Here is a 6,706-nt window from a genome sequence, read left to right on the forward strand (position 1 = left end):
CATTTAGAGAACAAGGCAGCGTATCCTTACATGTCCATTTGCTATTTGGTTTAAAGAATTAGAGAAAGGAGATTCTGGAGGCCAGATTAGTCGGCCACATATTCCAAGTGGTTCATTTTCATTTTAAATATTTTTAGGATAGCTAAAGATGCTTTATTCCACTTCACCTTCTTGCTTCTTGGGAGCTGGAAGTGGACATCTGGGATATATTTGGGGCTAGCTCCATTTTCATTTTCTTGAGCTTTCTCTAAAAACTTTCTGCGGGCCCCAAGAGCAGTGGGGTGTGTGCTGCTTCCTTGATTTGTGTCTGTTCCCTCCCTTCCCCTAACGACTGCCTCAGGTCATCTGATTTCCTGTTCAGAGAGCCATTCCTTGGGGTGGAACCTTTTGCCTTAATCTGTTACAACCAACTTCAAACCATTTTCTGCTCTGTTGTTTGGTGCTTGATGAGTCTTTTGCTGATTTCGTGACAGCTTTTGGCCCAGTTGAAATCCCTGTTTATGTCCAGAAAGAAGTGTTATGTAAGTTACAGAGAAATTGGAAAATTTTCTGAATGGATGCTCAGGCGACACCACAGATGATCCAGGAAGGGAGGAGGGGTGTGAGGGAGTGTGTGTGTGCGTGTGTTGCAATGTGGTGTCGGGAAACAGAAATAGGTTTGAGGTTCTCTCTCCTCTTTGAAATCTGATTATACTCTCTGAGGTTTCTTAAATCGCTTGTACATTCAATGTGTGCCCCCAGGACCTCAGACTCATGAAACTTAATAAAGATGGAACTCTTAAGACTAATAGTGATTTTTTTTCCTGAGGAAGATTGGCCCCGAGCTAACATCTACCTCTATTTGCTTGAGGAAGATTGTCGTTGAGCTAGCATCCATGCAAATCTTTCTCTATTTTATGTGGGGTGCCACCACACTGTGGCTTGAAGAGCTGTGCTAGGTCCATGCCAGGGCTCTGAAACTGTAAACCACGGGGCACAAAAGTGGAGGGTGCAAAAGTGGAGGGTGCAAACTTAACCACTATGCAACCGGGCTGGCCCTGACTAATAGTGGTTTTTAAAGCTTTATTATTCTTTTGGTAAAAAACAAGTCCCATGAGAACTAAGCAACAGGCTCCCTACAGCCCATTTACAGGAGTCTACTTTTTGGCAGGTATATGTAAGGTTAAAAAATCTCCTCACAAATCTCTTCTGGTCTCTCTTTCCCAACCCACATCACTTGACAGGAGAAGGAGGGAGCATTAGCAGAAAGTGGGAGTCAGCTTGCACTGCCTTATGTGCAGACGTCTGCCCTTGGAAGTCTCCTGCAGCTGCCTTCTCGAGAGTTCTTGGCCTCTTCTGACATTGACTGCCAATGTGGGAGCCCTGGAGAAGCTGGGCTTTTCTAAACATCTTGGCATCAAAGTGTATCCTGGATATTCTCTCACGCCTTTGTCATCACAGACCTGAAGAATAGCCACCTCAGACAGCCACCGGGTCACTCCCAGCATGGCATTATCAGAGCTGATTTTCTTCTCCTTTGTATGATCATTCACTAGCTGTCACCCCCACCAGGATGCCACTCCCTGAGGGTAGGGACCTTGTCTCTTGTATCCTGCTAGAACAGGGCCTAGCACATTGTGGCCACTCAATAAGTAGTAGTTGGATGAATTCCAAATGTAAACAGAGTCTGCCTTTCAACCCAGGGGAAGGGAAAAAGCATTCTAAGACCATCAGGGGATGTAGGTTTCACTGGGCTGCTCTATTTCATGGTAAGGAACTGAGAAGTGGCACTAGCATCTTGACAAATGTGACTCTGAGGGGTCCCTTGAAGCGTCACATCATTGGCTGGGTCATGAATGCCGATCTCTCAGATTGACAAGCCAAAAGGAGGGCAGAAGTGAGGTGGGTGGTGGAGAAGGCATCCCGACAGAGGAGCAAGGTGGGGCTGGAGCAGAAGTAAGGAGGCATGTGGCCTGAGAAAATGCAGCAGCTTTTTGGGCTAAAGGGTCAATATCTTTTTAAAAAAAAGACAAACAATTTATTTTATTTTCAGATATAAATTAATACAACCTCATTGTAAAACTAAAGCAAAATATAAGTAGAAAAGAAATCAACGTTAATTTTACCACTCTGTCATAATGACTGTGAACATTTTGGCGGGTTTCCTCTCATTATTTTTTTCTCTGCACACTCACTCTTATTTTGGTTTAAAATATTCGATCACATTAATGTGTATCAGTTTTGCACCCTGCTTTTTTCACTTAATGCCATTTAAAATGCTTTTTTTCCATTTAGTGTCATTAAAAATGCTTTGAAAACAATGTTTTTAGTGGTTACATAATCTTCCATCTTCTAGTTACATCATCAGCCCTATTGCTGTACAATTTGCTTCCAGGTTTTTTTCAAATTATAAGCAAGGTAGTGATAATGATCTTTGCGTGTACATTACTTCCTGACTGCTTGATTATTTCATTCGGGTGGATCGCTGGAGGTGGAATTACTGGGCCAAAGGGTAGGAATCTTGAAGCAGCTTGCCACGTTGCCTCCTGAAGGGTTGTTACACTCACATGGAGCGTTTCCATCTCGAGACCCTTCCTGGAACAGGGCAGCATTTGCTGGCTCTGGAGAGAACCACCTCTGGGAAGCTTTGGATCAGAATTTCATGCTTTATAAATCAGACTGATCGTAGGTTTCTCCCGCTCCCTGTGTTTATTCACTTTCTGTTCTCCACAGTAATTTTAGGAACAACATTGGGAAAATTCCAGACTGCCTCCGTGGTGCTCAGAGGTGACAGCAAAGGGAATTCTGTCCATCACCAGGACGGAGCTACCAAGAGAAGGGCAGTGTCCTGCCAGGGATTATCTCGCTGATGGCAGGAGATCAAGGGAGAGGTGACACATGGGGGAAGAGTGGAGATATGACCTGGAGCAAAACCTTGGAGGTTCTAGTTTTTGTTTTAAGGAGAGTGGGATTTCCTGATGTTCATTACAATGACACCCACATTCTCTTTGATTATCATAAATAAACACCAATCATTTTTGTCTGTTTCATATAATAGGGGTCCATTTTGTTTGAAAGAAGGCCCCTTTGAGACCCTTTCTAACACTCACATTTTCTGATTCTACTGGCAGACTTTGTTATCCCATTTGATGGCCAGATTAATCAAGGCGTTCATAGGGAAAATCACTCAGAGAGTTGGCTTTGCAATTTAGTAGTTGATTGATCTTGAGAAAGTGAGTGCATTTCCCTGAGCCTCGATTATTCCATTTCTAAAATGGGAATAATAGTGCACACTCTGCAGTGCTGTTATGAGGGCGAGAACCAAACTCAAACTTTCCCTTTACTTGGGGCCCAGGCCTTGGGGATAAGCATCTAATCCACATTTGCCAAATGCTGACTTCTCCCTCTTCTCTTCCATGCTGGCTTCACACTTGCCGTGACTCAATTTAACGTACCCTGCTTGGTTTAGGCATAGAAGAGGAAAAGAGAAGTGTGTGCTCGAGTGTTTACCTAGTGGAACTTCGGATCTGTTAGGACACGCAGCCTCATCATGGTGATTCTTCTGTAATGGCAATATTTCTTTTGCGGCCTGGGGAAAAAATTTTTTTTCCCTCCATTAAGGAACTAAAATCTGGACGCATAGAATCTCTTGGAGCCATTCTTTGGACTGCTTCCTAATTCAACCCTAACGTGCTGTGTGACCTTCGGAACCCCTTTACCTCTCAGGACCTGTGCTTCCTATAAAACAAGGTGGTTGGGCCAGGTAACATTAATGGTCCTTCCAGTTCTGCAGTTTTTAAATTCTACAAGGGTTTGAGAGTAAAACACCTTGAGTTATGTTTCTTTTCCATGGAAAAAATGACCATTATTTTAGTTGGCCACTTGGGGTCGCTAGCGATCTAAGAGACTCGCTGGTGAAACGATAAAATGTGTGGCGCCTCAGCTAACAGATTCTGGGGGTGGTTTCTGAAATGTTCTTTTTGTCTCTCCCTTTAGCTCCAAAATTCACCCGAAGACCTGATGGCATCATTAATGTTGATTGGGCCATAAGCACGTGCCAGAGGCAGCGTGTGGAGCCGGGCCAGGGCATCCCAATGCCCACCCCGAAAGAAAAGAAAAACAAAAGGACAAACAATAATCCTGGGGCACAACTCGCTCTCCTTTGGACTCCAACTCAAGTAGCTACAGATTGTGGCTTTGCAATTCTTTGGAAAAATAGGTCCTGCAAAACGAAATGGCGTGGGCTAAAGCATGCTTAGATGGCGGTGGAAACCTTTGTCTTGAAGAATCTGGAGTTACCAAAGGCAGAAGCATGGAAACATGCCCGCTTTGAAGAGCTGACGAGAGTCTTTCCTGGCAAACTGCCTGGTGGGCTTTGCTATTGGTTGAAGTGGGGTAGAGGCAGACTCGAGGTCCCTGTAGAAATCAGGAGGGATCACTGGACAAGAAATAAATAAAATAACACAAAAATCTAAAAAGCTCGGTATCTGTCCACACGGGGGATAGGGTCGCAGCAGCATGCTCAGCAACAGGCCAGACCCCTTTGCAAAGAGTTGGCTGAACCTTGCCCTCTGGGTGCAAGGAAAAGTGTCTCTCCTGCCAGGAGCACTGTGTAAACATCCTTTTCCTACAGGATCCCACGGCTTGGGGGTTCAGGGATGTGCAGGGAGAGTATCTTAATGCAGACAGATTTTGAACGCCCACTGTCCCTTTTCAGATCATAAATTACTGTTAATTCTATTTATATTTCCCCCCGTTTCTCTCTTAATAGTTTTAGAAACAGTAGTTGATGACAAAATTGAGCCGCAAACGGTGTACAGGAGCCCCGCCCTGCCGGCTGGGAAGAGGCCCAGTGTTTCCTCATCCTGAACCTTCCTGCAGCAAAAGTTAAATATTGATGTGCCACAGGTGCCCTTCCTTGCCTCCTGCACCTCCCCTCCCCCACTTAGCACTCAGGAAGCAGAGCTAGAGCTTCAGTTTCTATTTAACTGGAAAGGGAAAGCTTCATTTGTTTGTTTGTTTGTTTTCCTTCCCTCCTCCCAGTCCAGGAGGCTGTGGGCAGTGGGGTCTGGGGAGGCAGCTGTTCAGAAGTAGATCCCAGCATCTCTGTGGTTTCTCCTCGCTCACTCGGGCATCATCTGGTTTTGTAGTGCACAGCCCCCCCGCGGCACTAAGCCAATTCTAATGTGAGGAGTACCCTAAGCTTGAAGTTGGTAGGGCTGGGTTTAAATCCTGGGTCAACCCATTTATTTAGCTGTGGACTTAACCTCTTAGCGTCTCACTGTCTTTGTCTGTAAGATGGGGACAGTAATAATATCTCCATAAGAGGGTGGTTGGGAAGATTAAATGGTGTACAGAAAGTGACCGGGGCCTGGTGGGACTTCAGGAAATGCCGGTTCTTTTCTCCCTCTTGACCTGTGCGTTCCAAGCTGGTGGCCATCGGCCATGTGTGACTGTTGAGCACCTGAACGATGGCTATTTGCAACTGATAAGTGCTGTAAGTGTGAAATGCACATCAGATTTCAAAGACTTAATACAGAGAAAAGAATTTAAAATATCTCACTAATAATTTTTTATACTGATTATATGTTGAAATAACACTTGTAAATATTCGGTTACATAAATACATTTTTAAAGTTAATTCCACCTTTTTTTTTTTGCCTTTTAAAAATGCAGCTATTAGAAAATTTAAAATTATGCCTGTGGCTTGTATTTGTGGCTCGCGGTTATATTTCCACTAGACTGCCCCGCCCTAGCCCTTCCTTCACCCATCCCTCTATTCAAACTCTTTCCTTCCTTTAAGCTTTATTGTCTTTAGCTCAAGTTTCACTGTCTTCATTAGGCTTTTGGTGGATCTCGCCCTTCTCTAAAATCTCCTGGAGGTTTCGTCATTGGAGAAAGTCACGTCATGTGTGTTTGTAAGCTGAATTCCAGCAGGAAAAGCACGTCAAGTGTTCAGCCCAGTGCTTGGCACATTGTAAACAGGTAGACATTATGATTCTTATTTTTCCTGTTATTATCGTGGGAGTCTGCCTACCTAGTTCAGCACGGGTTATACGCAGTCTTGGATCTGTCCTAGATTCTTTCTTGTGTATTTGGTCTTGTTGACTACCATATCCTAGAGCACGGAGACCACATCATCTATTTCCCCCAGCTCTGTCCTTCACCCATAGGGCAGTCTGAGCACAATGAATTCTCCCCCACAATCACTCGTGGACAAAGACAGAGCCTGTTGACTGACTGACTTGGCGTCTGAATTAGAGTCATTTGCCACAGTTTCCTTCACTCTGCAGATAGTTGTTCTTCCTGGAGTGCTTTCTCCACCTCCCCTTCTTCATGGAGCTAACTCCTCTGCGTCCTGAAAAATGATAATAGTGGTCAACACAGGTAGCACTCACTATGTGCTCACCCTGTTCTAAGTAGTTTACACATAGTAACTGATGTAACCCTTACAACCACCCTGTAAAGCAAGTATTATCGTTACTCTCTTTTTACACATGAGGAGCCTGAGACACAGAGAGATGAAGTAACTCACCCAAGTCACACAGCTAGGAAGTGGTGGGGGTGGGATTCAAGCCCAGGCAGTTTGGTCCCAGAACTCTTGGTGCTCTGAGTCACCAGGCTCAATGTCCCCTTTACCAGAAGCCCTTCTCGAGCACTTCTCCCCAGTCTTCAATGTACTTCTTTGCCCCTTTTATCATACCTTTGTCACAGCCCTTACACCCAT

General features: G+C 44.7%; 1 long non-coding RNA gene across 1 annotated transcript; it reads left to right on the plus strand.

Annotated features, from left to right (window-relative positions):
* The first annotated feature begins 383 nt into the window (after positions 1-383).
* LOC139082355 (uncharacterized) lies at positions 384-5,744 on the plus strand. Its single transcript, XR_011538268.1, has 4 exons — positions 384-521; positions 1,224-1,568; positions 2,713-2,870; positions 3,976-5,744. It is a non-coding gene; the product is annotated as an uncharacterized lncRNA (long non-coding RNA).
* The last annotated feature ends 962 nt before the right edge of the window (positions 5,745-6,706 follow it).

The sequence above is a fragment of the Equus przewalskii genome, chromosome 3 (genome assembly GCF_037783145.1).
Source record: "Equus przewalskii isolate Varuska chromosome 3, EquPr2, whole genome shotgun sequence".
Lineage (NCBI taxonomy): Eukaryota > Metazoa > Chordata > Mammalia > Perissodactyla > Equidae > Equus > Equus przewalskii.